Raw genomic sequence first — 24,254 nt, forward strand, 5'->3', positions numbered from 1 at the left:
AATTTGAATTGTGGTGCCATCAGACTCTAGAGCAAGTTAAATTGGAAGGTGAGAGAATTAAGCTTCAGGAGGCTACGCTTTGTTAGAATGGGTAATGTTCACTGTAAGTTGTAAAGTGAAGTTGAAAGAAATGTGTTTTAGTTAATCTTTAAAAAAAAAAAAACAGGTTTCCATCTTTTCAGTTATCCAAATGAATTTTTTATGATTTAAATGAAGGATATATAGCATACAACATGCATACCCTTCCCATGAGGGGTGCTTCAGTGCCGAAGAGTCAATAGACCAGTCTTACCCGGTGTTCTGTAGTGTGTATAGGGTAAAATAGCGTTTTTTTCCCCTCACATTAATTGACTAGGTAAGACATAATTTCAGAAGACCTTCTACACATTTATTTTTAGAACAGTCAGAGAAAGTACTGGAATCCTCAAAGTGGTTTAGCTCCTGCATTCCTGATTTGGTGAACACTTTGATCAGTGTAGTGTAGCAGTTTTTCAGCCAAATCCTAAACCAGGTGGCGTGTAAAGATAATGAACCTTAAAACAATGGGCTTCAGTGACAAGGCTTAAAAAAGGGTTAATATGCAGTAAAAATAACAGAGAAACCTGTGAAAATAAAAATACTTTTGAGTTCTTTTAGCTGCGACTGTGAGCAAACATTATTTAATTGCATATTAATGACTAAAGGGTGGTGTGGTTAGGATTTCAAAAGTAAATTATTTCCATTTCATCCAATGAAAAAGTCCTCTTCTTCCTGGGTCTCCAGGAGCTCAGTTAATGTTTTGCATTGTGATCAATGTGGTTTTGGGGATTTTCATCTGTAACTAATTAGAACTTGTTTTTTTCTCCTTAATTTGAAATTCCACGTCCTTGGTGAAACTCTCTAATTGGAATAAGAAAAGCAAATTTTTCTGTCCCATTCTCTCTTCACAAGTGATTCCCTATCAATTCCTAAACTGGGTGTAGCACTGCTGATGAAGGGAGAACTTGCAGGTGGAAAGAATTAATGTGGCCTGTCACCGTTATTCTGTATCCAGATTTTTTTTTTTTTTTTTTTTTAAACCAAGAGGGGAAAATTTGGTCTCCTTTGGGTAGGGAAGAAATAACGTAAGGTCTGAGAATTATATATGCTACAAACTTCAGGAGCAAAAATTGTGTATTCATAAGTGTTTAGAGTTCCAGAAATGTCGTTAAGATGCTGAATAACTACTGTTCCCCAAATAATCATCAGACGTTGCAGAATGAGATACATAATCTCAAGGGGCAGGTCTTGAGAACAAGGGCCATTTCTTATTTGTTCATTCACAGGTCTTGAAAAGCAGTTTTCACATTAAAGGTTTGCTTACATATCCATCAAGAAAGTTAAAAAACTGAGGCATAAGGATTCAATTTATGAATTAAATTATATCTTATTAAACTTGTTCTATCTATTGGTCTTTTACAGCTAGGCATCTTTTTTCCTTTTTAAAGAAGAGGTGTTTGCTACTTATACTCCATGTTTTTCAGGTTTTGCATGGCTTTTCTCATCCTCCTATTAAGTACTGAGATTATATTGTAGGAAATGCTGTTTTATAATAGTTGGAACTAGCTTTTAATTTTGTCAGACCCATGTCTTCTCGATTCTAGGCATTTCTGCTGCCCGTCTCTCCTAGACGTTCTTGGAGTAAGTCCACCTAAAAGTTCACCTTATATGTCTCTTTTACAGATCCCATTCCATCCTATTCTATCCCATTCTTTTATTCCTTCCTATATGTGTATATATTTTTCATTTTGGTCTTGAGAGTTATAGATAGTGTAGTGCACTGATTAAGGGAAAGGACACTGCAGCTAAACTGGATTCAAATTCCAGTTCTGCTACTTACTAGCTGGACGATTTATGGTAAATTATTTAAGCCCTCTGTGTGTCACTTTCCTGATAGATAAAATTGGGATACTAATATCACTTACCTCTCAGAGCTGTTGTAAGATTAAATGTGATACTGCATGTAAAGTGCTTGGAACAATGTTTAGTGCACATCTAAATTCCTTTGTCTATCTTTGAAGACTGATTAGAACTTGCTATTACCTGTTTCATCCCAGAGTATTTTCTGACCCAGTTTGATGGTCGTATTTCACTTTGACCAAGTTTGAACTCTTGCTTTGGTCTGCCCTGCATGTTCCTAGAATACTCTCTCCACACTGCTTCAGCTACTTGAATTCTCATTTTCTGTGAGGGTGTGTGTCAAGCCTTCTATCCTCCCCTTTTCTTACTATCAAAGTAAAGACATGGTCCCTGAACTCACAAAACTCATAGAGATTGCAAACCTTTCTAGTGCAGACACAGAAATTGCTTTTTGGTATCCCCAAACATTCTGTATTACAGCACTGAGCAAAAATGTTACCCAGTAAATACATGCTGATTATAAAACTGTGCTTGTTGCTAATCTAGTTGATAAAAGAGAAATGATATATAATAATATAGGTCTGAATAGACTTTTTCTATTTACAATTCCAGTTGTATGCTTACTAATAGATTAGGAATAATCAGAGGTGGTTTTCACATTGTATGTTCCCCAAAACCTATTGTTTGAATGAAGTAGGATCATCCTAAGGCTGAATTTCATACAGGTACGTGAATAGTTTGTATTTACTGCTTGGTATACACTTAAGCTATGAGGAAACTATACACGTTAATGAAAATAATAATAGTAACCTTGCTGTACAGCAGGAACTATAACATAACATTGTAAATCAACTATAATAAAAATGAAAAAATAGTAGTAGTGGTTAACTTTATGTAGTGCTTACTATGTGTCACATGGTACCTGTCTACCAACACTGAATCTGGACTGAAAAGCTTTAAAGAAATGAGGACAAGATGAGTTAGGGAGATTCCAAGTTTAATTATAAATGTTAGAAACTTCTTTTTTTAATGAAAGATTTTAGTTTAGAGAGTTTTGTGTTTAATAGAGATGGTGCTTCTAGATAGCTCACCGGGCTGTATCTGGCTCTGGGGGATATCAGGTGGTGGAGGTCACCGTAAGAAGTAAAGTGGGACAGTGCCTCGAGGACACTGTCCTTGCAACATGGAGTGGTGAATAACAGTTCTGAGGTTTTCTTTTCCACTGAAAGTCTCTCCAGGGACTTCAGGCTATTCAGACTGAAAGGTGACAAACAAATAAACAAACAAAAAAAGGCTTCCCTGGTGGCGCAGTGGTTGAGAGTCCGCCTGCCGATGCGGGGGACGCGGGTTCGTGCCCCGGTCCGGGAGGATCCCACGTGCCGCGGAGCGGCTGGGCCCGTGAGCCATGGCCGCTGAGCCTGCACGTCCGGAGCCTGTGCTCCGCAATGGGAGAGGCCACGGCAGTGAGAGGCCCGCGTACCACAAAAAAAAAAAAGAGAGCTGCTCAATGGTGTTGGCTTTGGGCATGGGGAAACTAATGGGATCACATTTCCTTGGAAGGAAGGGGCCAAAAAGTGTCCTTTGTTGAAGGATAAGTATAATTTTAACGGTTGTATTTGAGGGAAAGGCCATTCTAGGCAGAGGGAAGACCAAAGCCAGTGCTTAATGCAGTGAAAAGCAGCAGAGTGAGAATATTCTTGGAACATGAAAATAATGTTTGGATTTATGCAAATGCATTTGACTTAAATAAATAAACAAATACATATTTTTTAATTTATTATTTGGCTGTGTTGGGGCTTCGTTGCTGTGTGAGGGCTTTCTCTAGTTGTGGAGAGCTGGGGCTACTCTTCATTGCACTGTTTGGGCTTCTCATTTGCAGTGGCTTCTCTTGTTGCGGAGCATGGGCTCTAGGCACTTGGGCTTCAGTAGTTGTGGCACACAGGCTCAGTAGTTGTGGCACATGGCCTTAGTTGCTCTGCAGCATGTGGGATCTTCCTGGGCCAGGGCTTGAACCCGTGTCCCCCGCATTGGCAGGTGGATTCTTAACCACTGTGCCACAAGGGAACTCCCTCATTTGACTTATTTTTAATCAAAAGTGTTGGTAAGAAAAGATGAATATTTATGTTTGCCTAGTAACGTTAATTTATTTAGACAAATACTTCATCTCAGGGATTCCCAGTTTGGCAGACGAGATGTGATGGATTGAATGCTGCCCTTTAATTTCTTCCGCAAGTGCTAGTTTCTTGTTAGCACTGCTTATTTACATAGTAGTATGAGTCTCCACGGAGTCATTATTTAAAAGTCGAATGTTAGCACACTCTGAGGATAGGGCCAGAAATAAAAGACTGTGTCTTAACTTTGCCTAAAACCTCTTTTTTTTTTTTTAAACAATAAAGCTGTAATTTGTTTAAAATAATTTCTTCCTTTCACACACATATACACACACATAAAGGAGGCATACTACTTTGTATTTCTGCTTGCTAGATAACTTGTGAACTTCACTTATTCTTTCTATAATGTAAAGGGTAAAACCTCCATAGCTGTTCTTTTAAAGTCCAGAATCATTATTCATATATTGTATGAAAACAGTTTTACACTTTTTTTCTTCAAACCTTTTCCCTTTATATTACTAAGCACCAGAAGAAAGCCAAATTTTTCCTGTGATGCTAAAATTTCTTCCAGATCACATGCTGAAGTACCCTTTCCGTTTTTCCTTTGAGGTCCTTCTGAGGTGATCAGTTATAGACTTTTAAATATATATGGCCAGGTCTTCAATGTGAGCTACTCTGTCTAAATTTAAACTCTTCAGATAGCATGTATCTGCAGTATTCAGCTTTGCATATGGGCTACACTTTAACCAGGTAGTATTTAGTTTTCTTCTTTTAGATTAGACTGAAATTAGAGGTGTGTTCCATCTGTATTGTATGGGTTCAAAAGACCTACTTGATTTTGAATTACTCTTATTTATTATAAAATAGAATGTGACTGTTTCTAAGTATATATACTTTCCCTAATTAGTAATACTGTATTTAAATTTTTTTCCTTGAGATCATGTAAGCATTTCTTTAAAAATTTTAGTTTTCTTTTTATAAAATGATTCATGTTTTATATATGCTTGGCTTTTTAAACTTTTTTTTTTCTAAAGAAATGAAGCTGAATAGTTATAAAGAACAGCAGCTCCACTTTCCCCTTTGAGGCCTGGTCAATTTCTGTGTAAAGAATAGCAAATATCTTGCAGATTGAATAAATTATTAGTAGTACTTTCAAGGTGATATTTAGCAAGCCTTATGGGTAATAGAGTTGAAAATATATGTAATCTATATGTTATAAAGTTCCATTACTTAGGGAAGAAATTGTGGAGAAATTTAGATTTTACAGAAATGTATCATGTTGTTGTAAACAGCCTTTTAAAATTCTATGTTTATAAATTCTGACCAGTCTTAACTAACTTTTGCTTTTAAAACTTTGGATAAAAATTCATGTTACATGAGTTCCCTCAGTGCGAACTTAGAGCTGTATTTGGGCTTGTTTTTGTGATTTTCTTCCACTGAAGTTGGAATGTGGTCTTAGGTTTTTGGCTCTCAAGGGCCATCACAGTCACACACTAATTCTTAATCACTGTGTCTGTGGAGTGTCTTGCTAATGTAGCTCTCAATGTATTGACTTCTCCTTATTTCCAGCCAAGATTTTGGAAATGTTTCAACCAAAAACAAAAAAAATTACGGATTTACCACTTGTGAGGAGAACATCTTTACCTGGTTATGCTATTTGCTGTGTGATGCTTATGGAATTACTGCGATAATAGAAAGTGTCGACTTAGTCATCAGTGCACATTTTGGATTAAAGCATCCTTCGCTTTTATTTCTTCTCAGTCCTTTTTCTTGTTTCATTATATCGTAGATAATGGAGAATTGGGGAGGAAAAGAAATGACTTAATGGTTCATCATTTAATTCAACTTTTTTGAGTATGTGAGAGTAAATGTAAATGTTTTTTGTTACAGTGAGGCTTTTGCATTATCTGTGGATTTGATATTCTTCTGGCACAAAGTATCCTCTGTTAGCACAGTGAATTTATACTGCTCCAACATTATTGATAGTCTTGCATTGGATTCTGACCTGACTCTGCAAGCTTTTTCTCTAAAACTGAGATGATACAAAGGTTGACATGACTCAGAATTCAGGATTTCCCATCAGCCCTGGAAGCTGTTCTGTGGTATGCTCTTGAAGAGCAATACGGAGCGGTGGAAATAGCGTTAGATGAGGAGTTGACCTGAGTTCCCAAGAAGACTCTTGTTTTCGAGTTTCAGACACTCAACTGTAAATAAATTTTTTTCATTGAGAGGTACAATATTATGTTAAATGCTGCATGTGCATTATCTTAATTCTTATAGTTAACATAAGCTAGGCATTATTATCTCCATTTTACAGACTGGGAAACCAAGGCTTAGAGAAGTTAAGCAGCTTGCCCAAGATTACAGCCAGTAAATATAGAGCTGGAATTCATACCCAGGGAATGTCTGGCTCCAAGACCTGGCTTTTCTCTGCTCTGTATTCTCCTTGTAAAGTATCATGTACTTATAGTGAAGATTAAATAGGCTAATATGTACATCCTTTGTAAAGTAAGCTATTAGTCTTGGTATCATAAAATGTGGACATGTTTGGAATTGGAACTGTTGTTAATCCCTTATGCTATTTTAAGGCTTTACATTTACTTCATAATTTTATATATAAATATTTTACACCTTCAGGATTGCTGATAGTTTTTCAATGTCACGTTTTTTGATTTAGGAAGTACTCATGTTATTTTTTAAAACTTTTACTAAGAGAGAAGGAAATCTATGATTCCCTCTCCCTGTCCTTATATTCCATGGAATTTTGTTCTGAAAAAAAAAAAAAAAATCAATAGTTTTACTTCAGAATCTTCTTTAGGATTTTCTGAACTTCAGAATTTAATGATTTTTTATATTATTCAGTCATTATTTAATGCTGGAGAATAGGATCTTTTAACACTCCACTATTCTAAAAAAACAAACAAAAAAACCAAGGTAAACACATTAAAAAAAAATGGGTTGATTGTTTCAGTGAACGTGCTGAATAGTCACAAAAATTTAAACAATTTAGTTTACTGCCTGTATATACAAGCTATTTTGAGTGTTGTGCATTACTGAAATACTTTAATGCCTTCTTTACTTAGTATGCATTGAGGAAATTCCCTAAGGTTTGATTCTAGAAAGCTTGAAAAATTTTAAATTGCAAGAGGAAAACAAACGAATGCTTACTCATGTTGTAACACTTTTCTGTAATTTCCCTCAATTTCTGAGGTTGTCCTCTGGTACCTTTTATTCAGGTTAGGAATGGATTTTAAGTACTCTTGATTCCAGGTAATTTGTTTAATTGTCTTAATGCTATCTTTATAATGACTTTAAGCTGTAGCACTCGGTGAGCCAGTGCCCAAGGGCTGGATAATTGACATCCCGGCAGTGAGGTCTGCTTTCTCTTACTGGCCTCGGCTGCCTCTGTGACCTCACAAAGGCGTTTAAAAAAAAATGTTTAACCTCTAGTAGCTTTGAAGGCGAAGTTCTAGAATATGATTTGGGAATTAAAAACTGATAATTTAAGTAAAACTAATTTACATACATATTTGTAGACAAAGCCCTCGAGTCTAAGCTGTAGTTTAAACTGTGGTTTAAATAGCCTTTAAAAGCATACAAATTTTTTTCAAAATTATTTTTTAAACCCAGGAACAATATAGTGTGAAAAGTCCCTATCACTATCACATATTTAGTGATGGTTACAAGTATTTGTTTGAAATATAAATTTGGAAATTCTATTTTTTTTTTTTTTTTTGCGGTATGCGGGCCTCTCACTGTTGCGGGCCCTCCCGTTGCGGAGCACAGGCTCCGGACGCGCAGGCGCAGCGGCCACGGCTCACGACGGGCCCAGCCGCTCCGCGGCACGTGGGATCCTCCCGGACCGGGTCACGAACCTGCGTCCCCCGCATCGGCAGGCGGACTCTCAACCACTGCGCCACCAGGGAAGTCCGGAAATTCCATTTTTTGATTAAAGTAGAAGTATATGAAATGATTAACCTTACTTTTCAGATGGGAAAAAATTTCTTCGTCTTTCATGAATAGTATGATTGATGAATCTTCGGCTTATTGTTTAAGATGCTTATTAACAATTTCAGGTATTTAGCATAGCCCTGTGTAAACATTCAGCAGTAGAAGATGATCCTTGGTTGCCCAGTTACTTACAAATGCTTTCTGTGAGCATGAAACTGAACTTTGGATAAAAGATATAAGAGATGATCTCTGCTCTAAGAAGCTTGGAGTGAAGAAATTATAATTTGAACTAACTTACAGGTAATGGAAGTCCACACTGGCTTTGAAAGATGTTGTAGGATGTCTTCATTTCTAGGAAACCCAGCTGATTAAATTGCCTGTGGTCCCCCAGGCCCACATCACATGTACCTAGGCTATATTTAGAAATATTCTATCTGAATTTTATTTACCTTCAGTCAAACCTCCTGGGTCATCATTGAGCAATCTTGTAACAGGTGTCCCTGATGGCTTTCTTTGGCCTCTCTGGTCTGTCTGTCTGTCTGGCCAGCGCTTTATTTCTCCTGTCATTTCAGAGACTCTTCCTTGAGTACCGACCACCTTACCAAATGATCCTCAATCCACTTTTCTAGTTTTATCTGGGCCACTCTTCTCTTCTTTGCCTGTTTGCATTTCTCCTCCTTCATGTAGGTTGGATCTTCTGCCTGGTCTTTCCACTTCTTTCTCTGCTTTTCTAAGGCTTATGCATACTTCAAGGCTATGAATTATGATGACTTTGGTTACTTATTACCTGTGTTTTATTGCCTTTAAAAAATTGTGATAGAAACGTAAAATTTATCATCTTAACAATTTTTAAGTGCACAGTTCAGCAGTGTTAAGTATATTTATATTGTTGTGCGATAGATGGTTCCAGCTTTGTCATCTTGCAAAATTGAAGCTCTCTGTGCTCCCATCTCTCTTTCCCCCCAGCCTCTGGTAGCCACTGTTCTACTTTCTGCTTCTGTGAGTTTGACCACTTTAGATATATAAGTGAAATTATACAGGGTTTGGTTTTTTGATTGCTGGCCTCCATCACTTTGCATAGTGTCCTCAGGTTCATCCATATTGTAGCATGTGACAGAATTGTCTTCTTTTTTAAGGCTGAATAATATTCCAGTGTATGTATAAACCGTATGTTGCTTATCCATTCATCCATCTGTGGGCATTTGGGATGCTTTTTACCTCTTGGCTGTTGTGAATGATGCTGCTGTGAACATGGTTTTATAAGTATCTCTTGGAGATCCTGCTTTCAGTTCTTTTGGTTAAATACTCAGAAGTGGGATTGCTGGATCGTATGGTATTTTTATTTTTAATTTTTTGAGGAACTGCCATAATGTTTTCTGTAGTGGCTCCACCATTTTATATTCCCACCAACAGTGCACCAGGGTTCCAGTTTCTCCACATCCTGTCTAACACTTGTTATTTTTTTCTTTTTTTTTTAAAACATCTTTATTGGACTATAATTGCTTTACAATGATGTGTTAGTTTCTGCTTTATAACAAAGGGGAATCAGTTATACATATACATGTGATCCCATATCTCTTCCCTCTTGAGTCTCCCTCCCTCCCACCCTCCCTATCCCACCCCTCTAGGTGGTCACAAAGCACTGAGATCATCTCCCTGTGCTATGCGGCTACTTCCCACTAGCTACCCACCCTACGTTTGGTAGTGTATATATGTCCACGCCACTCTCTCACTTTGTCACAGCTTACCCTTCCCCCTCCCCATGTCCTCAAGTCCATTCTCTAGTAGGTCTGTGTCTTTATTCCCATCTTACCCCTAGGTTCTTCATGACTTTTTATTTTTTTCTTTCTTAGATTCCATATATATGTGTTAGCATACGGTATTTATTTTTCTATTTCTGACTTCGCTCTGTATGACAGACTGTAGGTCCATCCACCTCACTACAAATAACTGAATTTCATTTCTTTTTATGGCTGAGTAATATTCCATTGTATATATGTACCACATCTTTATCCATTCACCTGTTGATGGACACTTAGTTTGCTTCCATGTCCTGGCTATTGTAAATAGAGCTGCAGTGAACATTTGGTACATGACTTTTTGAATTATGGTTTTCTCAGGGTCAGTAGTAGTATTGCTGGGTTGTATGGTGGCTCTATTTGTAGTTTTTTAAGGAACCTCCATACTGTTCTCCGTAGTGGCTGTATCAATTTTCATTCCCACCAACAGTGCAAGAGGGTTCCCTTTTCTCCACACCCTCTCCAGCATTTATTGTTTCTAGATTTTTTTGATGATGGCCATTCTGACTGGTGTGAGATGATATCTCATTGTAGTTTTTTTTTTTTTGCGGTACATGGACCTCTCACTGTTGTGGCCTCTCCTGTTGCGGAGCACAGGCTCTGGACGCGCAGGCTCAGCGGCCATGGCTCACGGGCCTAGCCGCTCCGTGGCATGTGCAATCTTCCTGGACTGAGTCACGAACCCGTGTCCTCTGCATCAGCAGGTGGACTGTCTACCACTGCACCGCCGGGGAAGCCCTCATTGTAGTTTTGATTTGCATTTCTCTAATGATTAATGATGTTGAGCATTCTTTCATGTGTTTGTTGGCAATCTTGTATATCTTCTTTGGAGAAATGTCTGTTTAGGTCTTCTGCCTATCTTTGGATTAGGTTGTTTGTGTTTTTTTGTTATTGAGCTGCATTATTTTTTCTTTTTTAATAGTAGTCAAAGTCATTCTAATAGGTGTGACGTGATATCTCATTGTGGTTTTGATTTTTCATTTCCCTATTGATTGGTGATGTTGAACATCTTTTCCTGTGCTTGTTGGCCATTTGTATATCATCTTTGGAAAACTTTTATTGTAGTCCTTTGCCCATCTTTTAATTGGGTTCCTTTTTTTGCTGTTGTTGGTATGTAGGAGTTCTTCATATATTCTGGATATTAAACCCTTACCAGATATTTAACTTGCTAGTATTTTCTCCCATTCCATAGTTTGCCTTTCCACTCTGTTGATTGTGTCCTTAGTGTGCAGAAGCTTTTTAAGGTTGGTGTAGTCCCAGTTGTCTGTTTGCTTTTGTTGCCTGTGCTTTCAGTGCTATCCAAGAACTATCTCATTGCCAAATCCAATGTCATGAAGCTTTCCCTTTACGTTTTTTTCTAGGTATTTCAGTTTAAGTCTTTAATCCATTTTGAGTTAATTTTTGTGTAAGGTAAGGGTCCGGCTTCATCCACCTTCTTTCAGATGTGGATATCTAGTTTCCCCAGCACCATTTGCTGAAGAGACTATAGGTAAACTAGACCTTAAAAATTGTCTAATTTACTCGTTAATCATACTGAAGCTAACATTTATCAATGAGTGTTAGGCATTTTTGAAACACTGTGGCTTTTTACAGATGAGGAGATTGAAGCACAAAGGAAGTTCAGTAACTCATCTAAGGCCAAGATAAATTGAAATGTTTTATCAATTCATTAATTTCTAGTTGCTTAACAGATGTCGATTGTACCGAGACTGTGATTTTCAGTGAATTGGTCTCACGTTGGCATTTCAGGCAAGACTGCCTAGTGTATTTAAGCATTTCAACTTGATGCTCTGTATAGAGTGATATGATTTATGCTGATTTTGCCATTTATTTAATACTTTTTGTGTGTGATTTGAATGCTCATAAGCTTGCAGTACCTGTAAAACACAGGGTTAATTAAAAAGAAAATCACCAATTCATACTTGGCATCATAATCTCATACAATTTTGTTTTTCAGACTATTAAAATGTTCTATTTTGTGAATCCAAGTCAAGGTCTCTACTGATTCGGGGTTAATTACAGTTGTATTCTAACAATGTTCCTTTTGCAACTTTGAGCTATATAAGAAATGGATTTTATTTTGCTTTGAGATTGTGGGAACTTGATTACACTAATCTGGCAGTCAAGTCAGTTTGTCAGTTTAATTCAGGTATTAATTTGTTTGCCTACTTACTCTGATAACCACTGTAATGAAAAATGTACAGTCTTATCTTTTTTTACCTCATTTACCACACATTTTGCTTTTAGTCTTCTTCCTTGTTCTTTGTCTCTCTTGTTTATGTGTTTTAACTGGAAAAACTATTTCCTACCAAATTAAGATCTAATTGGGGTTTACAGAAATTTTACTAGAGTCAGATGATGTGAGTACTAACAAAGGGCTATGAAAATACAATCATTTCTCTTGCTTTCCATCTTTTACTAAATAAACTTGGTTAGAAAAATGTTATAGATGAAAATCTAGTTTATATAGTTTACTCAATCTGTTGCTGTCCTTTTTATATAAGTAAAATCTTTAGTATTACTTACACTTACTTAGACTTCATATTGGCTTCTTTTTGGAAAGATGCCACACAAACTTCATATGGTATTTGTAACTTTATTATGTAGAGTACTGTATTATGTTTGCAAGCTAGGAGCTCAAAAGTTAGAGCTTTGAGATGCTGTAGTACAAATTATTTCCCCAATTATGTATTACCACTGTCTCTGCATTTGAATTGGTAAAGGATCACCCACCCTTTTCTCAAACCAATAGATTAAAAAACAAATAATATCTCAATGTTTTTCCCCTCTGTTGACAGAGTGGAGTTCAACCTCCTCTTTCTTAGATGTGAAAGGAAGGGGGGAAGGTCATTGCAAGCTTTGTTGATAAAAATAAGGTCATAGTAATTATTAAAGAGTTTAGGATGTTTGTTGCTTTTTGACATTTTGACTTTGGGGTATGCTGAAGTTAACAGAAAGATAATATGTTTTCTACAGAGAATGGTATGTACATTTGTTCCTTCAGTTATCGGTAAGAACACATAAGATAAGGAAACTGGTATAAATCAACATGACAAAGTAGATGTGACTTGTTATACAATGAGAAAGTAACTTGTGCCTTTCATTGGAAATGTTGGCTTACACATGTAGTCTCTTTATCAAACATTTACACACCGGGTAATAACCTTTTCCCCAATATTGCTGATATCAACATGATCACATTTTTCAGGTTAATGCAAACTAGATTACAGAATTATGCTGTTTTCAAGCAAATCCAGTCCATTATGTTTTCGGGCTGATAGTTCTAGTTGGCTGCACTCGTTTGAGAGGGCAAATGTGAAACAGGTGTGAGGACTTTGGAGGCCCCGACCTTGAAGAGATTGGCGGGGACCTTAGCGGGCCGTTCCTTTAGGGACTCTTTTCTAACCGGTTTGCCCTTGTGTGTACTTACTTTTTACAGTGTGCTTCATAGTTCAGGCAATGCTACAAATACTTCATATGTATAAACACACATATATATAAAATATAGATAGATATTCAGTGTTCTTTGTGACAGCGCTGGAGACGCTTCTGTTCACGCTCCTACTTTAAATACGCGAAAACTGAGCACTGGAAGGTTAAGAAACCCGTCTAAGATTACAGGGCCAGTAAGTGGTAGAGCTGGGATGAAATCGTGGCCTCATGTTCTTTACTGCTAATGTTATGCTGAAAACCTACGACAGTGTTTCATTAATTATCCTGTGGCAGACCCTTGGTTATCACAACGAATGACAGTTTCAGCTGCAAACTCACATTTTTGGTCAGATGCTACCTTTAAGTAAAATTCTGTATTTCACAAACATCTCAATTTTTGACTGCCTAATTTGTTTTCAGCCAAAAAGAAATGTATAAAAATTGTTTCTGTGGAAATACCAATATAATGACTCTCCTCTAATTTATTTATTTACTTTTATTATTATTTTTTTTTGCGGTACGGGGGCCTCTCACTGTTGTGGCCTCTCCCGTTGCGGAGCACAGGCTCCGGACGCGCAGGCGCAGCGGCCACGGCTCACGGGCCCAGCCGCTCCGCGGCACGTGGGATCCTCCCGGACCGGGGCACGAACCCGCGTCCCCCGCATCGGCAGGCGGGCTCCCAACCATTGCGCCACCAGGGAAGCCCTCTCCTCTAATTTAATCTCCACAGTTCTGTCTGTGTTTTTAAAGATTTAAATTGCTGTAATGAAAGGTGAGATGATCCTCGGTAAGGGAGAATATAATTTTCACCCTTTGATTGGTGATTTATCATGTTTTCTAGTTTTTCTTTTAAAAAATTCCTCAGGAAAATATTTGCTTCATTATTTCATATTTCCTGGACTATTTGCACAAAGCATTATAAGATTAATGCCAAATTCTCTGAGCGGAAACCACTGCATATTTCTTTGAAAATGAAATATTTAGGAACATGAATTAAATACTGTTGGAGTGAAGAAGTTCACTTTCACAACGTGGCTGGTTATGGAGGCAGGGCATGTCGGTTAGAAAGCCTGAGGAGAGTGTAGGAGATCAAGGAGATCTACACGTAAGAGCTGTCTTTTGTTCAGAGGTGTTCTATATTATACTTCTATTTAAAGGCTCATGGATACCAGTAATTGTATAATTGCTGTATTTTTATATTTTTCCTTAAAAAGAAAAAAAGGCAGTAAACTCTTTAGAAACCGTGTGCTCTTTTTTCTGCTCTTTCTGCAATGAAAGGTAGCATTGTCCACCTAGTGGCAGCAACGTGACTTATAGACCTAGTACGGGGAGGATGTACGAAAACTCTATTAGCTTTGGAACCTGAATCTCCTGATTGACAACCAGCTACACCTGCGGCGAACAAACCCCTTCAGCATGAGACAGAGGGTGTTAGATGAAGAAAGAGAGCAATGAATGTAAATTACTAACTCTTAAGGATCTGGATGTCAGATAATTGATGTCAATTTAGAGAAGTGCTGATTTGTTCTTGGTAATTACAGAATAGGTGAAATCTTAGTGCAACTTGAAAAGAGAATAAGAATTTTTCAGCAGGTGCTTCAGTGAGATTGAGCCAGTTCATTTTCCATAAGAAAAAGAAAAAAGATGAGATCATGAAAGGGTGGATGGACACTGGTTCTGTGTGAATATAGGGTAAACTGGTTCATAATAATGATAGAGAGATGTGCTTTATTTCCTTATATCTCTTCTGATAACAAATGAGCAGTAGGGAGAATAAAAATTAGATTTTTAATGGGCTTGACTTTAATTTACTACAGTGCACTCTATCAAATTTTTATACTTTAAATCATTACTAAATATACTCAGTACAGTTTTCAGAAAGTTACTTAATCCATATTTATAAAAGATTCCATTCCTTGCTTAAAAATGACCATTTTAAAAGATGACAGGATAATTTTAAGTAAGAATGAATAAATAATGCAATTTAGAAGTATTCTTATTACTGCTTTTGGGGCTGTCAGTACAATTTAGAACACTTAACCTAGGAAAAAAATTTGAGGTTAAGTTTTCAACATGATAAAATCCAGAGCCACTACCTTATGCCGTTGTACTGAAAAATACACGTTGACTTGGGTACCAGAATCATGGAATTTCCCTCATGGGGAGAGACGGTGGGAGAGCAAAGCGAGAAACAATAGGTCTTGATGTGGCTGCTGTCTGTTTGCAAAGGATGGCATCTGGGGTACGGGGAGGGGCATCGGGAGACTCCTGCAGTGCCAGGGTGAGGAGTTTGGAAAAGGTTTCCATCTATTTTTTTTTTTTTTTGGCGGTATGCGGGCCTCTCACTGCCGTGGCCTCTCCCGCCGCGGAGCACAGGCTCCGGACGCACAGGCCCAGCGGCCATGGCCCACGGGCCCAGCCGCTCCGCGGCATGCGGGATCCTCCCGGACCGGGGCACGAACCCGTGTCCCCTGCATCGGCAGGCGGACTCCCAACCACTGCGCCACCAGGGAAGCCCTTCCATCTATTTTTGATTCATGCTCCCAGTTGTTGATGGGATCAGAGTTTAACTCCAGAGGAAGAGGGGGAGGGGTCTTTTACTCCGACTTGGGATGGCGTCAGAGAACTAGTCAGATGCCCTGGCTTCCGAGTGCGGATTTCCTGCTAGTCAGTGAACTGGAGTAAATCGGAAAAGAGGGAGAGCCTCAGTCTGTGGACTGGGCCCTCATAATTCTGCTGGGAAAGAGGGTGCCTACAGGCTCCTTTCTCTAGGAATTAGATGGAGCATTAGTCTAGAGTCTAGACTGCAGGATTCATCTCAGTCCCGCACCCCCAGCGTGTAAGGCTTTAACACAAGGCTTTGTGAACATATGCCAGGACAATTAGCCTGTAAGTTAAAATTTTAATTCTGTAAAACAGCTTGAGGAAGGTAGAAACTGGTATGCATATGTATTTTTCCAGAGACATCAACTATCAAACGTGTTGCATTTCATTCAATACATTGTCTAGAAATGTAATGTTAGGACAGTTGAAACATTTTTATTAGTGAAAATAGTCCATGCTTATTGTAGAGAAAGCAGAGGTAAAAGGAGTTTTGTCACCTCAGTGTTAGCATTTTTATATTCTCCCTCCATCTATTCCCCCCTTTAAGTTGGAATCATATTGCCTTTGCTGTTGCATGGTCTTCTAAAGCAATTTTAGTTAAAGGCTGTATAGTCTTCTATTGTGTTGTGTCAGATTATATTTGTAGTATATATTGCTGACAGAAGAATAACTAGATCAAGAAATGGGAACTTTTTAAAGGCTCTTAAAACATATTGCAAAATTTCTTTCCAGAATGCTGTGTGATTTATATTTATTTCAGGAGTTTGAGGGGACTGGTTTTACTGATTAGTAGCGTTATGGAAATCTTTGCTAATTCGATGGAAGATTTGTACTGTGTTGTTCTAACGTTCTATCCTTCGATCCCTTCTGAGGTTCTACTTTTTTAAAAAAAATAAACTTATTTATTTATTTTTGGCTGCGTTGGGTCTTTGTTGCTGTGTGCAGGCTTTCTCTAGCTGCGGCGAGCAGGGGCTATTCTTCATTGCAGTGTGCAGGCTTCTCATCGTGGTGGCTTCTCTTGTTGCGAAGCACAGGCTCTAGGTGCGTGGGCTTCAGTAGTTGTGGCACGTGGGCTCAGTAGTCGTGGAGCACGGGCTTAGTTGCTCCACGGCATGTGGGATCTTCCTGGACCAGGGCTCCAACCTGTGTCCCCTGCATTGGCAGGTAGATTCTTCACCACTGCACCACCAGGGAAGCCCCTTTTTTACTTCTTACGTATTTACTTTGATAGACATTTGCACTTCATTTTCTGTGATTTTCCTGTTCATGTATTTGCCAATTAGCTCTTTCAGTTTTAGCTTATTTCTAATTTGTATGAGATCCTTATGTAATTAAGATGACTGATATTTTTTTGCTGTGATGTCAAATATTTTTATAGTTTGTTGCTTACCTTCAATTTAAACGAATTTATTGAAGTATAGAGGTTTCACATTGAATTTATTGAAGCATAAAGTTTTCACATTGTATATTCATGTCTAATACTTTTTTTGTTTTTACAACTTCTTCTAGTTTTTAGATTTAGAAAGCCCCCAAGTGGCGATTTCGATGGTGAAAATATTTAATAGATTGAGCATGTACTGTATTTCTGGACCTATTCTGTCATTCATTCTTTATAACCATCTTAGGAAGTAGTTTCTGTTAGTAGCCTGTTTCACAGATGACAAAACTAAAACAGAGAGAGAGTGAGTTATCTGTCTGAGAGAACCCAGTAAGTAAATGGTAGAACTGGCATTTAAACTGGTTGTATGACTCCAAACCGCACGCTTTTCACCACCACCCCGCACTTCCCTAGAACAGAACAGACAAGGGTACTTTTCAGGTATTAATGGAAAGTGTCATGAAAGATACTTGATTTATCTAATATTTGAATTTGATTCTCATTTTTCTAATATTCAGTGATTCCTTTTGATCATTTTCCAAAAGATCTTTAGACAATTACATTATTATAGAATTAGAGCAATATCTTAGGAAAATATTCTGTCTAGCTGTAGTTTGATATGTATTTTAGTGTCATCAGATCACTGTGTTATGACAAGAATTAAATAGACAAAATGAAAAATTCATTTTTAATACAAAGTTTGATTCGTTTCAAAAAACTTCATATGTTGTAAATGTTGTTACATGAACCGTATGGACTATTCAAATTTCCTAGGTTAAATTTGAATTTAAGTAATTCGAGTTGTTTATTTGCGGATTTCATCCCGTGTCTAAGAGAGGTGATTATCACATCATCAAAATGATTTTTTATGGAACATCCTGTTATATAAAATAGCAAAACAACAACAAAAATTCTTCTAATTTTATTAGTTTTTTTTTTTTTTTTTTTACTTTTTAAAAAGGGTAAGATGCTGTTGTATGTATATTTTTGTTATTTACTAAAAAAAAGAAGTAGCAGCTGAACACTTGACGGCATATTTGATTGGTTCTCATTCACGAAGTGGCAGAATTTCAGAGAATACTTTGAATCCTAATTGTCTCTAAAAATTCAAGGCAGAACGGCTAATTTGCCCTCAATACAAGGAATTAGAATGGTATTTTAATCAACTTTCAAAGACAGAAAACCACTCTTCTTTCTTTCAAAGGCTTGAGGACGAAGAACATGCAACACAAGAATTTGGCAATGAAAGGAGCTGGGTTCACGTTCTAGGTTGAGGCAAATATTTAAAACTCTCTAGGCTTCCTTTTCTTCAGCTGTAAAATAAGGCCATTGATTTCACCTCAGTGGGTGGCTATGGTCCCTTCCAGCTCTAAATATAACCTTTGTAAAATAGTCTGAGATATCCTGGAGTGATTTATAAGTGAAATGAAAAACTCTTAAGGATAAGACAGTGAACCCTGGCTGTTCACCTGACCAAATTTGTGAAGCTTTGAAAAATGCTGATTCCCTGCGCTGGAAGATTGTGATTCCAAGTTCCGGATTCCAGACTCAGGACTGTGTGTTTAAGAACAAAACACTGTCATGTGAACGTAATGGATAGCCACGCTTCGAACTACTCGTTTAAAAAAGACTCCTCTGTTGCTGTCTCTTTCTATTCGTTCTCCATTGAAAGGCTGCGGAGGAGGACATCTTTCTGTGGATTCTTTCATTTTTAAATTTTTGTCATCCTTTCCGTAGAGGAAGTTTTTTTAGTAGCCTGCAGAGGGAAGTGGATAGTCTTTTGTGTCTTTTCTATTCTAGGAAGCAAGAACTATTCTATCACTAGATAAATGTTTTCATGCGGGAACATGTAAAACTCTGCCTCATCTTGGAAACAAGAAACATCGTTCTACTCATGGAGATACGTAAAGATTTAGCTGAAGATTTGCCCTTTCACCTTTGCTCTCCTCTGCTGTTGTTGTCTGTTAAAATTGTCTTCTACTTGTCAGGTACTATGCTAAATACTCAGCATGCATTGTTTCATTTTATCTTGTCAACAACTCTTGAAGGGAGAGAAGATATTATAATCCAGGAGTCCCTAACCGGGGGCCACAGACCCGAACTGGTCAATGGCCCTTCAGGCACCTGGCCGCACAGCAGGAGGTGAGCGGTGGCCGAGCGAGTGAAGCTTCATCTGCTGCCCCCATCGCTCCCGTTACCGCCTGAACCAGTCCCCCACCAACACCCCACCGCCCCGCCCCATCTGTGGAATAACTGTCCTCCAGGAAGCCTGCCCCTGTGCCAAAAGGCTTGGGGCCCGCTGCTCTAATCTGTTCTTTTTAGAGATGAGGGAAATCAGAAGCAGAGACTTTATTTACCTGGTCCAGAGAACCTGGCTAGAATTGGTGGAGTGGAGATTTGAATTTGTAATTAGCTCAGTCTGACTGTCAGTACTTTTAAAAGATACAGTGTCTGGTCTTCAAATCGCTTCTTCAGACCTCCTCAAGGATCAGGAGATATAGGTACAATAAATTGGTTTTTGTAAAAGGCATTTATCATACCATAATTATAAATGTAGAAATTCGTAAGTTGAAAATGTTATCACTGCTCAGATTTGGTTGGGAATGCAAATTGAATGAAGAGCTCCTTGCCTTCAGAGTTGCTAATATGTAGAATCAGAATTGGTACCAGGCAAAAATATGAGACTCAGTGGGGTCATCTTCTCCTTGCCCTTCTCCTCCTCCTCCTCCTTTTCCTTCTTCAGTTATCTTGACGTTTGTTAGGCAGTAGTCAGTTTTCAGTGCAAGGTTCTTTCTACTGAACCGCCCTTCCTGGCAGTGGCCCTTAGAAACACTGAAAACTAGACCTGGAAAAGTAACGTGGTTCTAGTTTACCTCCCTTCTGCCACTGATGAGGCAACTGTGTTAGCTGGATTCCAGTCCAGAGCTCGCTCTTTTATAAGGTAACTGTGAATATGAGGTAGCTTTTTGGGACAGAGTGTCTCCAAACTCTGATACTACGTGCCAGATTGGTCTGTGTGTACATTTTCTGGTCCATAACTTCATCAGAGTCTCCAAGGAGTCTGTGTTCAAAAAACAAGACGGAACAAAGAGTTTTTGCATTCCATCACGTTGATATTCTAGATGGTCTTATCTTACATTTTTATCCAACAGGAATACTTTTCATAATGTAATACATTTCATAAGCTCTTCAGCTAGTATACTTACTTAAAAGATGGTTTCTAGATGGAGAATTCTTTATTGTGGTGTAGTCAATATCTATGAAATATAGAAAATTTAAGGTGCAGAATATGGGATTTATTTAGTTTGTTTTTTTTCTTTGTAAATTATTATTGCTTCATTATAATGATTTTGCCAAGTTTCAATTTGACTATTTTTCGAATCCAGAGGTTGAAAACTTGAATGCCTTGAGGGTTGATTGGGAGTAGAGTGGGTTGAGAGCAGGACAATAGGGAATAGTGGGAACTGTGAGAAAATAGAAAATAACTGCACTGCTAAAGCATTTACATTCACAGCGTAGGCTAAAGATATATCAATACGTCGGATACATTTGCAGTTAAACTGTTACAGGGTAAAGCAAATGATTTTCCAGTCCTCCTTGGAGGAACATGTGATTTTTTTTGATGCAGGTCTCTGTTCTTCATTAAGCTGAAAATTCCATGAGTAGATGAACTGTTGACCCCTCAGAACCTACCGGAGTATTTGGCCCATAGCGTATTGAAAACACATTTAGTAGTATAGTTAGTTCTGCCCCCTGATTCCCCACCAAATCTGCCTATTCCTATGCATCTCCACCATCAGTAATCTAGGCACTAATCTAGGGCACTACTGTAATTTATAACTTACCAAAAGAATTTTTCTGACTGTAGTCTGGTCCATGTCGATCTTTCCACACCGAAGCCAGAGTGATCCTGGAGGGATTCAGAACTAATAATATAATTCCCTCAATTACAAGCCTTTAATAGATTTTCACTTGCCCTTAGGGTAGAATCTTAACTAGCTGCTTGCTCTTCAAGCCTCATATAAAAATGTGACCTCAGGTCAACTAAAAAGAGGATCCTTCCAATTTAGATAAGAGTTGTGACTACTCCAGGGTTGTATCGAAATTTTTACCTAATCTTATTTTCATGTTACGGAATTTCTAGACACTTATAACATCTCATGAAATACTGACTGCAAACTGAAATTTCCTATTTACAGGCTGTGACTTATCAGTTGCAAAAATGGCTCCAGTCCTTCTCTTCTTGTATCTGTATTCTCTGCAACGTGACTTTACAGTTCTTCCCTTAAGGAGTAGAGTCTGTTTCCCCACGTCTTGAATCTGCTAGCCCTGTGGTTTGGCTTAGCCAATAGAATGTGGCAGAAGTAAGGGTGGCCCAGTTCTCAGCCTTAGCCTCAAGAACCTTTGCTTGCTTCTGTTCCCCTTGGGGGACACTGCCACTGCCAGGAGAACAAGGACAGACTAGCCTGGTGAAGAAGAGCAGCCAAGTGGAGAGCTAAGTTGTTATACGTGAGACCAGCCATTCTAGACTAGCCACCAGCCCGCTGATCTTGAAACATACAAGGCAGCCCCACAGAGATGAGCGGAGCCATCTACCCAACCTGTGCCTTACCACACAATCTTGAGTGAGTCCATTTGAGGTCTGAAGAGCTGTCCAGCTGATCCATAGACTCATGAGCAGTAATTAATGTTTGGAGTCACTGAGTTTTAGGGTAGTTTAGCTTTGTAGCAGTTGCTAATAGGTACAGATACTAGTGCCTTTTCCATCCAGTTAGCGAAAAGAAAACGCAGTAAAAAAAAATAGAAAATGTCACATCTGTATTTAGAAAATAATCATTATTGATGTTTAGAAGGATCTGACAAATGCGTCTGCCTATTGCTAAGAATTTGCATAGAATGGTGGAGTTTGAGCATTTTTCTATTCAGATTTATTTTAAAAACCATAAAAAGGGACATGCACGGTATCTTTGTTTTTTAACTGGAACCATTAGAGCTAACACAATTATTACCAGAGAAGAAACTAGTACAAAAGACATTTTGCCAAAATGTCTGTCCTGTGGTTTTTGAAGGAAATGTTAAATTTATATAGAAAAAAAGAACACTTGACTTCCATTTTTGATATTATGGCAGAATATTTTTAAAAATCTTTCAAGATTTAAAAAATACATAATGTAAAAAGCACAATCAAATGTTAAAAATATAATTTTTTAAGTGCACTGCTAAGCTGGCAAGATACTAAGATATCTTCAGAAGCCAAAAATAAGAAAACATGAATCCAGAAAAATAAGAAAGAGAGCTCTGAATCTGACAGACTTAATGACCCAACCCTGAAAATGTGGTATTCTCAATGAAAGGATGTGCTTGGACCAAAACTTCACCTAGAGAAGAAAACTTAGTAAAAGTGAAGAAAATAAGACGATAGAAATAAGTCCAAATATATCAGCAATCACAATAAACATAAATGTACTGAACTTTTTAGTGCACAGAGGTTGTCTCATGACATTGGAAAAAATCCAGCTATAAGCTGGTTATATAAGTACCATGCTTAAAATATAAGTTAAGAAATCTTTGAAAATAAAAAGTGAAAAATATATCAATATATCAGCCAAATAATAATAAGAAAAGCTTGGAGAGATTTAACATGAGAAGAAATAACACTTAAGATGAAAAAGCATAATATCCTGAAAGATAAAACAATTCTTGTGTGTATCTAAAAGCATGGCTTAAATTTTTTTTTTTTTTACTTAGGTAAAATGAACTGAATTACAAGTAGAAGTTGACAAATCGACCTTTTCAGTAGGCGATTTGAATGTAATGCTCTTTGTTATTGATTGACCAAGCAGGTCCCAAATCAATAAGAATATTTGTGAGTGGAGTCATGCAAATACTACATTTGATATAATGCCTCTATATTGTATACTGCACTACAAAATTGTTGAATACACATTCTTTTCAAAGTAATGGAAAATGTTTTAATAAATGACCATAGACCTCTAGGTCGCTGAAGACAATGGAGAGTAGTATGCTAAGTAACCTCCCCAGATCTCCTCTCCAAATGATATGAAGTAAATTCACAGCTACTAAATTTCTGTGCAGAAGTACACCTTCAACATTGCTTGAAGACAGGGGATGTGAAGATTGCAAAATAACTATGAGCCCTGCAGTCCTACACATTCCTGTTCTTCCCCTGTCATGCTCATGACAGAGCTTTGCAGGGTACGAATGCAGACTGAGGAAAACGAGGGATGCTGACTGGGAACTTGAGGAAGAGTTGGAGAGACCACCACAAAGATTAAATACAACCCCAATCTGAAAACACTAAAAGGGAAACTGAGCAAATCAGAAAAGGATGTTAAAGTGTTATTTATAGGGCTAGGCCAGCAATTTGATGGGACAGTCTTACAAATGCATAGCTTTTCAGAGAGGAGGAAAAAAGGTAAAAAGGAATGAAGAAGGGTTGTTTGGCAATTGGTTGGTGGAGAGAAGAAGGAAAGGGGGTATAAAAGAAAACTACAGTCTTAGAGGACTCAGAACCATTTTCCCTACCTCCAAATCAAATAAACAGAAAAATGAACCAAATAAACCAGCTAAAGTACCTGGACTTTGCCAGACTGACAGAGAAGAGTACCAAAAATTGTCCAATATCACACAATGAACAAAAGGAGAATAAAATCTATACAGATACACTGAAGAAAATCAGGAAATTAATTTTCACACAAATCAACGCAATGAGGTAGAGGAAAATACCTCCCCTACCCTGAAAAACAACCAAGAAGTAGAAGAAAAACTACGTCTACACCTCAAACAGAATTCAATATAAAGCATATAAGTATATGAAAACCTACATTTAATAAGAAATCTGAAAAACAAATTGGAAAAAAAACAAAGAAAAATGAAAAATAGTATTCATATTGAGCTCAGGAAATAAATGGAAGGAAAAAGGCGAAATTACCTCAAAAATAAAGATGAATTACAAAGCACCCAAGGGAGAATTGACTCAAATGATGATTAATAAGAAGCATCAAGGAAATTTAGGAGAACTTTCAAGAGAATACAAATGACATAAAGCAGTAAAATAGATCAGAGAAATTAGTAGAAATG

At 37.7% G+C, this 24,254-nt stretch overlaps 1 protein-coding gene across 2 annotated transcripts in view; it reads left to right on the top strand.

Moving 5' to 3' along the window:
* Window positions 1-24,254, top strand: part of BMPR1B (bone morphogenetic protein receptor type 1B) — a 404,692-nt gene that overhangs the window by 94,848 nt on the left and 285,590 nt on the right. Inside the window, exon 1 of one of the 2 annotated variants that reach the window (XM_067035525.1) lies at window positions 19,526-19,654. The exons of the other annotated variant lie outside the window; for it this stretch is intronic. The gene's annotated coding sequence lies outside the window, so the exon portion shown is untranslated. Of the gene's footprint in view, window positions 1-19,525; window positions 19,655-24,254 lie in introns of those variants that run through there. 2 annotated transcript variants of the gene reach the window in all.

The sequence above is a fragment of the Kogia breviceps genome, chromosome 6 (genome assembly GCF_026419965.1).
Source record: "Kogia breviceps isolate mKogBre1 chromosome 6, mKogBre1 haplotype 1, whole genome shotgun sequence".
NCBI classification, from domain to species: Eukaryota; Metazoa; Chordata; class Mammalia; order Artiodactyla; family Physeteridae; genus Kogia; species Kogia breviceps.